Source organism: Tachypleus tridentatus, chromosome 8, assembly GCF_004210375.1.
Source record: "Tachypleus tridentatus isolate NWPU-2018 chromosome 8, ASM421037v1, whole genome shotgun sequence".
In the NCBI taxonomy this organism is placed as follows: Eukaryota; Metazoa; Arthropoda; class Merostomata; order Xiphosura; family Limulidae; genus Tachypleus; species Tachypleus tridentatus.
The window spans coordinates 49,449,233-49,464,401 of NC_134832.1; the positions used below are offsets into that span (position 1 = coordinate 49,449,233).

At 34.0% G+C, this 15,169-nt stretch overlaps 1 pseudogene across 1 annotated transcript in view; it reads right to left on the reverse strand.

Moving 5' to 3' along the window:
* Window positions 1-15,169, reverse strand: part of LOC143222362 (protein TANC2-like) — an 88,926-nt pseudogene that overhangs the window by 10,690 nt on the left and 63,067 nt on the right. Inside the window, exons 22-23 of the transcript XR_013012202.1 lie at window positions 14,639-14,791; window positions 13,740-13,840 (exon numbers count right to left, since the gene is read on the reverse strand). The product of XR_013012202.1 is annotated as a protein TANC2-like (transcript). The remainder of the gene's footprint in view (window positions 1-13,739; window positions 13,841-14,638; window positions 14,792-15,169) is intronic.

Consider the following 15,169-nt stretch of genomic DNA (forward strand, 5'->3'; position numbering starts at 1 on the left):
AGCCGTGGGGACATTATAATGTGTCGGTCAGTCCAACTATTCGTTGGTAAAAAAGTAGCCCAAGGGTTAGCGGTGGGTGGTGATGACTAGCTGCCTTCCCTCCATTCTTACACTGTTAAAGTAGGGACGGCTAGCGCAGATATCCCTCGTGTAGCTTTGCGCGAAATTCAAAAACAAACAAACATTTATAAACATTCAACCATGACACTAAGCCCTCCGAACAAACATTTATAAATATTCAACCATGACAGTAAGCCCTCCGAACAAACATTTATAAATATTCAACCATGACAGTAAGCCCTCCGAACAAACATTTATAAATATTAAACCATGACAGTAAGCCCTCCGAACAAACATTTATAAATATTCAACCATGACAGTAAGCCCTCCGAACAAACATTTATAAATATTCAACCATGACAGTAAGCCCTCCGAACAAACATTTATAAATATTCAACCATGACAGTAAGCCCTCCGAACAAACATTTATAAATATTAAACCATGACAGTAAGCCCTCCGAACAAACATTTATAAATATTCAACCATGGCAGTAAGCCCTCCGAACAAACATTTATAAATATTCAACCATGACACTAAGCCCTCCGAACAAACATTTATAAATATTCAACTTCGATTCTTGTCGAATCGAGAGATAACAATTTACAAATCTCAGTCAGAGGGCAAACATAATCACAGATTTCTTCTGTCTACTGTAAATGTTCTTATAGTTCCTAGCACTCAAGTTTATGGGTGCTGGTTCTAAACTTATGACTCCCCTCTCTCTTTCCGAGGATAAGAAATAAACTCTGCTAGTCATATATAACACCTTTTCCATCTGTACCCATCTTGGTCGATAACTCCGTCTCTTCAGTCTTCGTTACAACACTAGTTACCCTGACTTTCTGCTGTTGGATGCAGTCAAGGCGGGTAAGAGCACATGCAATTCACGTGGTCGTAAAGATCGAGATAATGAACGTGTTAGTTTAACTCCATCAGAAAGCCTCGAGATCAATTCTTCCACCATTTTTTTCTCTCTCCCTTCTTTAGCTACTGATTACGCGCCTTGCCACACACACACTTTGTAAACGGGCAAAATTATACGTGATATAATCAGAGACCAAAGCAGATGAACCAATTACTGCCTGTTGATATTAGGAAAGGTAAACGTTTTGATATATATTCGAAGGATTTCTTTCTCGAGCTGTTCAGGAAGAAGGGAAGATGCTGGTTGAATTTCTGTCTTTTTCCCGTGTTTTAAAGATACACATTTTTTATCCAACAAGTTTTAATGTAATTAATAAAAAATTAATTAATGCACATTAAAGTATTTCAGGTTTAATCCCAGAGAAAACTGACAAACAAATAACTGTTTATTTGTTGTTGTTTTTTTAAAAACTCCCACGTGCAAAGCATACACGCTACATTATAGATTAAAATGCCATGAGAAAGACCCGGTATAGCCATGTGGTTAAGGCGTTCGATCCGCAGTCTAAAGGTTGCGGGTTTGAGTCGCCGTCCCACGATACATGCTCGCCCTTTCAGCTGTTGGACCATTATACTGTGACGGTCAATCGCACTATTCGTTGGTAAAATAGTAGTCCACGAGTTGGCAGTGGGTGGTGGTGACTAGCTCCTTTCCCTTTAGTCTTACAGCCAGGGGTTCCCAACCTTTTGGCACTCGCGACATGAAAATGTAATTGATGAAATAAAATTAATGTTATCCCAAGCTACTTCTAACAAGGCTTCGCGATCCCCAGGCTATCTGCGCTAGCCCTCAGGTAGCTTTACGCGAAATTCAAAACTAATCAAGCCAAATACGATGAGTGTGCATACGCAACTCTAAAATAAAAAAAAAACACTTTCTTGTTTGTTCTGAGAAATGAAGATGATAAAGTTTCCATAGAAACAAAACACAGACACTTCAACAATCAAAACTGGGTCAAACCGAACAATAATTCCATCTATCTACTTTCATGGTACATAGAGTGTGGTAACTTATTTTGTGACAGGAGAGTTTAAAAAATAAAAAGCAAACAGTTGTGTTAGTCTACGGGGTAATCTGTCTACATATAACTGGAACCTATGTCACTTCTATATAAATGTATAACTGGAACCTATGTCACTTCTATATAAATGTATAACTGGCAACCTACATCACGTCTGTATAAATGTATGACTGGTATACCTTTGCTATATCTATATAAATATTCAACTAACAACCTACTTTACATCTATTATATAGATATATAGATAGTCTGGTAACGTTACCTAATTCTTTGTTACAATAATAACGTCTTCCCAGAAATATTGTAGGTTGAATAATAATATAAATCATGTGTAAGGTTGTACATGAATCACACCTATAGAATATGGAGTGAATATAAATAATTGGTTGGACAGAAGTTATACATATATAAAAAACTTATAAATAATGGGTGGGACAGAAGTTATACATATATAAAAAACTTATAAATAATGGGTTGGACAGAAGTTATACATATATAAAAAACTTATAAATAATGGGTGGGACAGAAGTTATACATATATAAAAAACTTATAAATAATGGGTGGGACAGAAGTTATACATATATAAAAAACTTATAAATAATGGGTTGGACAGAAGTTATACATATATAAAAACTTATAAATAATGGGTTGGACAGAAGTTATACATATATAAAAACTTATAAATAATGAATGGGACAGAAGTTATACATATATAAAAAACTTATAAATAATGGGTGGGACAGAAGTTATACATATATAAAAAACTTATAAATAATGGGTTGGACAGAAGTTATACATATATAAAAAACTTATAAATAATGGGTGGGACAGAAGTTATACATATATAAAAAACTTATAAATAATGGGTGGGACAGAAGTTATACATATATAAAAAACTTATAAATAATGGGTGGGACAGAAGTTATACATATATAAAAAACTTATAAATAATGGGTGGGACAGAAGTTATACATATATAAAAAAACTTATAAATAATGGGTGGGACAGAAGTTATACATATATAAAAAACTTATAAATAATGAATGGGACAGAAGTTATACATATATAAAAAAACTTATAAATAATGGGTGGGACAGAAGTTATACATATATAAAAAACTTATAAATAATGGGTTGGACAGAAGTTATACATATATAAAAAACTTATAAATAATGGGTTGGACAGAAGTTATACATATATAAAAAACTTATAAATAATGGGTGGGACAGAAGTTATACATATATAAAAACTTATAAATAATGGGTTGGACAGAAGTTATACATATATAAAAAACTTATAAATAATGGGTGGGACAGAAGTTATACATATATAAAAAAACTTATAAATAATGGGTGGGACAGAAGTTATACATATATAAAAAACTTATAAATAATGGGTGGGACAGAAGTTATACATATATAAAAAACTTATAAATAATGGGTGGGACAGAAGTAATACATATATAAAAAACTTATAAATAATGGGTGGGACAGAAGTTATACATATATAAAAAACTTATAAATAATGGGTGGGACAGAAGTAATACATATATAAAAAACTTATAAATAATGGGTGGGACAGAAGTTATACACATATAAAAAACTTATAAATAATGGGTGGGACAGAAGTTATACATATATAAAAAACTTATAAATAATGGGTGGGACAGAAGTTATACATATATAAAAAACTTATAAATAATGGGTGGGCAGAAGTTATACATATATAAAAACTTATAAATAATGGGTGGGACAGAAGTTATACATATATAAAAAACTTATAAATAATGGGTGGGCAGAAGTTATACATATATAAAAACTTATAAATAATTGGTTGGACAGAAGTTATACATATATAAAAAACTTATAAATAATGAATGGGACAGAAGTTATACATATATAAAAAACTTATAAATAATGGGTGGGACAGAAGTTATACATATATAAAAAACTTATAAATAATGGGTTGGAAAGAAGTTATACATATATAAAAACTTATAAATAATGGGTGGGACAGAAGTTATACATATATAAAAAACTTATAAATAATGGGTTGGACAGAAGTTATACATATATAAAAAACTTATAAATAATGGGTGGGACAGAAGTTATACATATATAAAAAACTTATAAATAATGGGTGGGACAGAAGTTATACATATATAAAAAACTTATAAATAATGGGTGGGACAGAAGTTATACATATATAAAAAACTTATAAATAATGGGTGGGCAGAAGTTATACATATATAAAAACTTATAAATAATGGGTGGGACAGACGTTATACATATATAAAAAACTTATAAATAATGGGTGGGACAGAAGTTATACATATATAAAAAACTTATAAATAATGGGTGGGACAGAAGTTATACATATATAAAAACTTATAAATAATGGGTGGGACAGAAGTTATACATATATAAAAAACTTATAAATAATGAATGGGACAGAAGTTATACATATATAAAAAAACTTATAAATAATGGGTGGGACAGAAGTTATACATATATAAAAAACTTATAAATAATGGGTGGGACAGAAGTTATACATATATAAAAAACTTATAAATAATGGGTGGGACAGAAGTTATACATATATAAAAAACTTATAAATAATGGGTGGGACAGAAGTTATACATATATAAAAAACTTATAAATAATGGGTGGGACAGAAGTTATACATATATAAAAAAACTTATAAATAATGGGTGGGACAGAAGTTATACATATATAAAAACTTATAAATAATGGGTTGGACAGAAGTTATACATATATAAAAAACTTATAAATAATGAATGGGACAGAAGTTATACATATATAAAAAACTTATAAATAATGGGTGGGACAGAAGTTATACATATATAAAAAACTTATAAATAATGGGTGGGACAGAAGTTATACATATATAAAAAACTTATAAATAATGGGTGGGACAGAAGTTATACATATATAAAAACTTATAAATAATGGGTTGGACAGAAGTTATACATATATAAAAAACTTATAAATAATGAATGGGACAGAAGTTATACATATATAAAAAACTTATAAATAATGGGTGGGACAGAAGTTATACATATATAAAAAACTTATAAATAATGGGTGAGAGTATATTTAATAATATTCATACCGTTCAAGATCTTGTTAACTGAAAAAAACGAATATTTACCGTTAATTAGGCTTCTTATCATAATTATGAACAATATTTACTGTTGTAGTGTTCGATGGTTGATAAATCAGACACTAAACACTGTGCTGTAGTGTTCGATGGTTGAAAAGTGAGACATTAAACACTGTACTGTAGTGTTCGATGGTTGATAAATCAGACACTAAACACTGTGCTGTAGTGTTCGATGGTTGATAAGTGAGACACTAAACACCGTGCTATAGTATTCGATGGTTGATCAGACAAACATTACAGACTGTGCTGTAGTGTTCGATGGTTGATAAGTGAGACACTAAACACTGTGCTGTAGTGTTCAATGGTTGATAAGTGAGACACTAAACACTGTTCTGTAGTGTTCGATGGTTGATAAGTGAGACACTAAACACTGTACTGTAGTGTTCGATGGTTGATAAGTGAGACACTAAACACTGTACTGTAGTGTTCGATGGTTGATAAGTGAGACACTAAACACTGTACTGTAGTGTTCGATGGTTGATAAATCAGACACTAAACACTGTACTGTAGTGTTCGATGGTTGATAAGTGAGACACTAAACACTGTACTGTAGTGTTCGATGGTTGATAAGTGAGACACTAAACACTGTACTGTAGTGTTCGATGGTTGATAAGTGAGACACTAAACACCGTACTGTAGTGTTCGATGGTTGATAAATCAGACACCAAACACCGTACTGTAGTGTTCGATGGTTGATAAGTGAGACACCAAACACTGTACTGTAGTGTTCGATGGTTGATAAGTGAGACACTAAACACTGTTCTGTAGTGTTCGATGGTTGATAAGTGAGACACTAAACACTGTGCTGTAGTGTTGCATGGCTAATAAGTCAGACACTAAACACCGTGCTATAGTATTCGATGGTTGATCAGACAAACATTACAGACTGTGCTGTAGTGTTCGATGGTTGATAAGTGAGACACTAAACACTGTTCTGTAGTGTTCGATGGTTGAAAAGTGAGACACTAAACACCGTGCTATAGTATTCGATGGTTGATCAGACAAACATTACAGACTGTGCTGTAGTGTTCGATGGTTGATAAGTGAGACACTAAACACTGTACTGTAGTGTTCAATGGTTGATAAGTGAGACACTAAACACTGTTCTGTAGTGTTCGATGGTTGAAAAGTGAGACACTAAACACTGTGCTGTAGTGTTCGATGGCTAATAAGTCAGACACTAAACACCGTGCTATAGTATTCGATGGTTGATCAGACAAACATTACAGACTGTGCTGTAATGTTCGATGGTTGATAAGTGAGACACTAAACACTGTGCTGTAGTGTTCAATGATTGATAAGTGAGACACTAAACACTGTTCTGTAGTGTTCGATGGTTGAAAAGTGAGACACTAAACACTGTGCTGTAGTGTTCGATGGCTAATAAGTCAGACACTAAACACCGTGCTATAGTATTTGATGGTTGATCAGACAAACATTACAGACTGTGCTGTAGTGTTCGATGGTTGATAAGTGAGACACTAAACACTGTGCTATAGTGTTCGATGGTTGATAAGTCAGACACTAAACACTGTGTTGTAGTGTTCGATGGTTGATAAGTGGATTTACTCAGGAAATGTTTTTCAATGTGTTTTGGCTAAATGAATCTGACTGCCCTCTACAAGTGTTTTTATTTTTTTGTAGTAGAATATTAGAATTCAATCAAACTGTGGTCAGTAGTCTTTGGGATAGCTTTAGAACCACCTACTGACCTTGCTTTGTAGTTTACTGAATGTGTCCTTAATTTAGTTTAAACCAATCAGAAGGTCAGAGGTTTCCGATCCGTTTATTTTCAACAGCTGCTAATACCACGATAGCTAGGAAGATGGTAATTTTATGTAATGGCTGGACTGTGTGGTACCTTACATTCATTTGTCTTCTTCCTACTCAGAGATCTTAGAAAGTGTTAAACAGTTTAAAGACGTAAACAGTTATTTAACAGACTTTCACCATGTTGAACCTCCCCCAGGTTTTTGTTTAAATTTTGTGAATTTCGCGCTAAGCTACACAACGGCTAACTGAGCTAGCCGTCCCTAAGTTACAAGTGGTTTGGTTTGTTTTGAATTTCGCGCAGAGCTACACGAGAGATATCTACGCTAGTCGTCCCTAATTTTGCAGTGTAAGACTAGAGGGAAGGCAGCTAGTCATCACCACCCACCGCCAACTCTTACCAACGAATAGTGGGATTGATCGAAACATTATAACGCCCCAACGGTTAAAAAGGAGAGCATGTTTAGTATGACGGGGATTCGAACTCGCGACACTCACATTACAAGTTTAGCGCCCTAACCACCTGGCCATGCCGGGACCGTACATTTATTTAATAGATCGTAATACTCTGAAGTGGGAAGAACAGTTTTACCTTTTTCCAGTGACATATTTTTATTTATTTGACTTTATTTTCTATAAGAGAATAATTCTGAAACTTTGAGCTTGATCCTTCCTAAAGAGCTTGTTCAAAAATCAGGTCTAAATGGCTACGACTTTCATATTATTAAAACAAATGAGCAGTTGGTTTTAATATCTTCTGCCTTCTTTTCTTACTTGAAAACTGTTCATCTCTAGAGAATAAGACGCACATATCCCTTGGTGATAACTTCATGTATCCTGGCTTCTCCAATCTGGTTTAATAATATTAATTTTAGTTACTAAAACGTCTGTTTGTTTTTCTAAATTTTGCGCAAAGCTACACGAGGGAACGCATCTAGTGATCACCAACTATTGGGCTACTATTTTACCAATGAAAAATTGGACTGACCGTCATATTATAACGCCCCCACGCATGGCTGAAAGGGGCGAGCATGTTTGGTGAGACGGGAATTCGAGCCCGCGACCGTCAAATTACGAGTCAAGCGCCCCTAACCACCTGACCATGCTGAAAAGTTTTTTGTTTTTTTTTAATTTCGCGCAAAGCTACTCGAGGGCTATCTGCGCTAGCCGTCCCTAATTTAGCAGTGTAAGACTAGAGGGAAGGCAGGTAGTCATTAACACCCACCGCCAATTCTTGGGCTACTCTTTTACCAACGAATAGTGAGATTGATCGTAACATTATAACGCCCCACGGCTGAAAGGGCGACCATGTTTGGTGTGACGGGGATTCAAACCCGCGACCCTCGGATTTCGAGTCAAACGCCTTAACACACTCGGCCATATCGGGCCTGCTGAGAAGTGTCTGTCTCGAATGTTGTGATGACACCGAAGTTTCTTTACATATGTACCTAAACTGCTCGAAATATTGAATGTGTATTTAAAATACGTTCATTCTTTTTAAAGTTAAACTGCATTAGTCTAAATTATAGGTAAATACCAACGAACAGTGGGATTGACCGTAACTTTATAACGCCCCCACGGCTGAAAGGGCGAGCGAATTACGAGTCGAGTGCCTTAACCACCTACTGTTTAAAAGGGGTTAATTTCACCAACTTCTATTACACTAAAAACACGTAATTTGTTAAATCGTAACATTACATATCCTAGATGTTTAGATAATCTAGTGTTTCATGTATAACGTGTGTGTGTGTATATATATATACTTAAGAGTGAAGATTATATTAATACACTTAACACTCTTGGGCTCTAAAGTTTCTCCCTGCATGTTATGTTTTAACTTTTCAATAACTCTCACAGCTCTTAAAAATAAATATAAAGCACATTAATTAATGTCGACAACTAAGATAAAAAAATAAAATATCTAACTGTCTGTCTGCCAATTGATCCATATATTTGGTCAAGCTCTTAGTAATAAAGAACTGAGTCCCTCTGGAAATAACTGCTTGAGTTCTGGGAGCCACACGAATCATAGAGTAGAGTTCAAATTTATGACAGCGACAATACTGTCTGCTCAGAGCACGTGCAGAGCGTAACTGACGACATGTTATCAACGACTTACTTAACAGAGCATCTCTGGTGGGTGACGTATTTAATTAACGATACACTAAGGACCAAAGTGAGACGAAAAAATTAATGCTGTTTTTTTTTTTATAATGTACAATATTCCATTGAAACGTAGATAGGCAGAATTGAGATTACAAAGGAAAACGGTAGATAGACGAAATTCGCAGAACAGAAAAAAACACACGTTAAACTAAGGAAAACGTAGAAAGTCTAAATAAATATTATTAATAATTAATAAACAGATACATAAATATTTATTAATATTATAAATGGTAAAAGCACGTCAAAATTCACAACATCTAAACACGCGTTAAAGCTATGAAAGAGTAGAAAGACGTAACTCATATCGCAAAATACACAACAGAAAAAATACATTTCCATACATGGTTTAATAACATGGAAAAGGTAGAACGGAAAACTTTCAACAGTTAGTTGTTTGTAGCAAGAAGGACTTAACAATAAAAACATATACGTGAAGGACCTAACAATAAAAACATATACGTGAAGGACCTAACAATAAAAACATATACGTGAAGGACCTAACAATAAAAACATATACGTGAAGATACCTAACAATAAAACCATGTACGTGAAGAACCTAACAATAAAAACATATACGTGAAGGACCTAACAATAAAAACATATACGTGAAGGACCTAACAATGAAAACATATACGTGAAGGACCTAACAATGAAAACATATACGTGAAGATACCTAACAATAAAAACATATACGTGAAGAACCTAACAATGAAAACATATACGTGAAGATACCTAACAATAAAAACATATACGTGAAGGACCTAACAATAAAAACATATACGTGAAGATACCTAACAATAAAAACATATACGTGAAGGACCTAACAATAAAAACATATACGTGAAGGAGCTAACAATGAAAACATATACGTGAAGATACCTAACAATAAAAACATATACGTGAAGGACTTAACAATAAAAACATATACGTGAAGGACCTAACAATAAAAACATATACGTGAAGATATCTAACAATAAAAACATATACGTGAAGGACCTAACAATAAAAACATATACGTGAAGGAGCTAACAATGAAAACATATACGTGAAGGAGCTAACAATGAAAACATATACGTGAAGGACCTAACAATAAAAACATATACGTGAAGGACCTAACAATGAATACATATACGTGAAGGAGCTAACAATGAAACCATATACGTGAAGGAGCTAACAATGAAAACATATACGTGAAGGACCTAACAATAAAAGCATATACGTGAAGGTTTCTAATTTTGAAAAGTTTGGTTTGCTTTCAATTTCGCGCAAAGTTACATGAGGGCTATCTGCGCTAGCCGTCCCTAATTTAGCAAGGTAAGACTAGAGGGAAGGCAGCTAGTCATCACCACCCACCGCCAACTCTCGGGCTACTCTTTTACCAACGAATAGTGGAATTGACCGTCACATTATAACGCCTGCACGGCTGAAAGGGCGAGCAAGTTTGGTGCGACGGGGATTCGAAACCGCGACCCTCATATTACGAGTCGAATGCCTTAACCACCTGACCATGCTGAGTCCTTCAAAAGAAATGAAAGTTAGAAATTATTAGCGAACAACAGCGAGTAATAAAACTATTGTTTTCTGTTATTTTGAGACTGATTCTCTTTCAACCTTCTAAAGAATCAACAAAATGCGCTTATGTGCAAATTAATATCCAGTTATATTTTTGTAAAGGTCTACGCGTTAATCACAACAGTCTTTCGGGTTTCTTCAGCAAAACAACGGTCGTAAAATTAAGTTGTTACAGAAATTCGATCACTCACACGCAAGCAACGCCAGTGGGCTAGCTGACCTTCACTGACCATACTGTCCACTCAGAGACAAGAATTATAAGTGAATCTGCTACATAATTAAGTATCAAAATATCTTTTACAAGAAGCTCATGTGACTTACGCCATATTACCAGGCCCTAATGCGTTTCACATGTTGGTGTCACACATCTACCAGCAAGATGAAATGTTTACAGTGCATGTGATTGGGCAGTACCTTGAGTAGATTGCTCTGTCAAAGATATAATAAGTACGTGGGAAGGAAAACGTTTTACTTTGATATATTTGTGTTGGTGATTGTACAATGAAGGATTTTTACTTTAATTTGTTTGTGTTGATGTTTGTAAGACAAAAGCTTTTTACTTCAATTTGTTTGTGTTGATGTTTGTAAGAGAAAAGCTTTTTACTGTAATTTGTGTTGATGTTTGTAAGAGGAAAGCTTTTTACTTTAATTTGTTTGTGTTGATGTTTGTAAGAGGAAAGCTTTTTACTTTAATTTGTTTGTGTTGATGTTTGTAAGAGGAAAGCTTTTTACTTTAATTTGTTTGTGTTGATGTTTGTAAGAGGAATGCTTTTTACTTTAATTTGTTTGTGTTGATGTTTGTAAGAGGAAAGCTTTTTACTTCAATTTGTTTGTGTTGATGTTTGTAAGAGGAAAGCTTTTTACTTTAATTTGTTTGTGTTGATTTTTGTAAGAGGAAAGCTTTTTACTTTAATTTGTTTGTGTTGACGTTTGTAAGAGGAAAGCTTTTTACTTTAATTTGTTTGTGTTGATGTTTGTAAGAGGAAATCTTTTTACTTTAATTTGTTTGTGTTGATGTTTGTAAGAGGAAAGCTTTTTACTTTAATTTGTTTGTGTTGACGTTTGTAAGAGGAAATCTTTTTACTTTAATTTGTTTGTGTTGATGTTTGTAAGAGGAAATCTTTTTACTTTAATTTGTTTGTGTTGATGTTTGTAAGAGGAAATCTTTTTACTTTAATTTGTTTGTGTTGATGTTTGTAAGAGGAAAGCTTTTTACTTTAATTTGTTTGTGTTGACGTTTGTAAGAGGAAATCTTTTTACTTTAATTTGTTTGTGTTGATGTTTGTAAGAGGAAATCTTTTTACTTTAATTTGTTTGTGTTGATGTTTGTAAGAGGAAAGCTTTTTACTTTAATTTGTTTTTGTTGACGTTTGTAAGAGGAAAGATATTCACTGCTCGTTATATAACAAAATGTTCCAGGAAAGTGAAGATAAGTTACAGGTTATAAGTGAGCACGTTTTTCTAGTTCTGTGGAATATGTTATTGGTTTGTAAAAACAACGCCCATTTTGTCTGGTTCTGGGCAATATGTTATAGGCTTGTACAAACAACGCCCGTTTTAAAACACTGTGATATTGTCATTGATTTCTAATAAGTGACAAAATAAGTACACGGAATAACATGAAATTCGTCAAGATATTTAATGTGAAGTAATTTTGTTTCCTCTGACTAACTGAGCCACGAGAAATAAAGAAGACTGGTAACAATCACAACGAATAATCTGTGTTGAAACAAAACCACAGTGTTTGTGTGTGAACTATACATATCCAATGAACGGATATCCTTCACTGGAGAGTTACATCTGAAGCTCTTCTGAGATTTGGCAACTGGATGAATACAATTCATGTTACTTAGTTTAATCGGTAGCATTAGATTTACGCGGGCGACTTGTGCTACCCACGTGAATGGTTATTTTCAATGAAAATACTGGAAAGCCATAACTTCAAGATATCGCTTAAGTGCCAAAACTGTTGATTTCATAAAGATCACACCACCTAGTAGCTATCTTCCTACAGGTAGACAAAAGCACGGTCTTAAGTGAATAACAGCGAGCAATAATTAATATTTCATAAATAATTTGGTACATGTTAAATGTTATGCGATAATTAAGACAGTTTACTGCTGGATGCTTTGAAACAATGCTTTTAAAGTTCGAATGAAAATAATGAAGTGGTGTTTGTACCCCTAAACGAGAACTCTACCTACTGAAATAGTAAAATATACATTTGCACCCAATGTGAGTGTGTTGTAGATACGAATACAATATAATGGGTGCAGTCATATCACAATATCTCTATTACACCTTCTTTCACTGTTTGTTATTTATTTTGTTCGATCCTCTAATCACAGATACTTTCTAATCTAATAACATGAAACTTTCTTTGTTATTACAGATGGTAAATAATCACAGATACTTTCCAATGTAATGACACAAAGCTTTCCTTGTTATTACAGATAGTAAATAATCACAGATACTTTCCAATATAATGACATGAAGCTTTCCTTGTTATTACAGGTAATCTGATGCTTCAAAGAAACAAAGTAATGCTGTTTGTTGTATCTTTCCAGATTGCTCCTGAAGAAGAAAGATTCACCTTTCGAAAGCGCTGGGGTTATAAGGGATTCTACTTCTATTGTATTTGGACATATATATATATGTGGTTTCTACTTCTATTGTATTTGAACATATATATGCATCAGTTATTCTGATACTTCATTTAAGTTCTCAAACGTATGAGTTTTGTTTTTATAGTAAAGCCACATTGGGCTCTTTGTTGTATTCACCAAGGGGAATCGAGCACTTAATTTTAGCGTTGTAAATCCAAACACTTACCGCTATCTTAGCGGGTGACTTAAACTTGTGAGAACCCCAAATATTGAAGTGTACAGAACAACAACCCCTTATATTAAAGTGTACGAAATAGTCCCTCATCTAGCTACAGATATTCTTGTTAAATGTAAAGGCATTTCTAAGTAGCCTTATTCACTATAATACACATCAATCACTAAAGATATGAAACTGTAGAAAGACTGGCACTTACCCGGATTCTTGTTTGGCACGTGCTCTTGCGTAATAACCCTCAAATGCTTTAGGATTAACTTCTACCGCTTTTTTCGCTGTCTCTATAGCAGAATCATAGTCCTTTGAAACAATAACACATAATTAAAACCTCATACTAATTTATGCTTTCAATCAGAATAACAGAAATATAAAAAAATTATATATATATATACACACAAAATTAACTTTTTCTAGTCTACGCATTAGCGCCATCTATTAACAGCGTACTGATATATTATTAAATGGATATGAATAAAATTTATAATATATAAATTCCGTATTTAGTGATGACGAGAAACCCACTTCAAGTAAAAATGTATTTGAAAACGGCTGGTATAAGTAGTACCACTTTTAACACTACTTTATTGTGGTAAAAGTGGTAATACCAACCGTCCAGAGATAGTTTTAAAGTTCGTATTATTGTTTTAGTTTGGTTTGTTTTGAATTTCGCGCAAAGCTACACGAGAGCTATTTGCGCTAGCCGTCCCTAATTTAGCAGTGTAAGACTAGAGGGAAGGCACACAGTTATCACCACCCACCGCCAACTCCTGGGCTACTCTTTTACCAACGAATAGTGGGATTGACTGTCACGTTAGAACGCCCCCACGGCTGAAAGGGCGAGCATGTTTGGTTTGACGGGAATTCGAACCCGCGACCCTCAAATTTTCTTGTTTTAGTAAAACCATCTTGATATCCAGTTGCATAAATAAACAGTGCAGCTAGTAGTTTCACCACATGTAGTTTATTTTACGAAAATAGTATTGAAAAATAGTTTAAAAATTAGCCGACCAAGAAAGTATAAGACATTAAAATAGAGTTTATAAAATATCAAAAGTGGTTTTAAAACCAGTTTCTCATTTTATCAGTGAACCAACGTACTTTTATTTTCCTCTTACAGCCAGAGAGTGTGACTAAAAACTGGAACTTAAGCTGGCGAAAGGTGGGCTGGTAATCTCGTGCCAGGCTCTCTTCCGGTGGAAATTTCCTCAGTCCATACTGGTAGCGATGAGCTGCTTCCTTAAGCCTACCTCTCTACGGTTGCATATTAAAACACACATTTCAGTTCTCAGACTGGAAAAAAGTTACTTCTATTTTGCCTTAAGCAGCACCAATTACAAAGGCACAACAGCCTTTAAAAAAACCGTAAATAATAGAAAAACAGGAATTTTTCATTTTAAGACCTCTACACGGCCATGCAATGCTAGATAACACTTCTGCAGAGAGTTAGTTCTTTAATGTGTTGTGGACATTTTTACAAACGTAGAATCTTACACATGTTCACATCAATACAATTAAGTTATTTAGAACAGTTTTAGAACATGGGCACAAGACTAACGATCTTTAGAACACGGGCACAAGTCTAATGATCTTTAGAACACGGGCACAAGACTAATGATCTTTAGAACATGG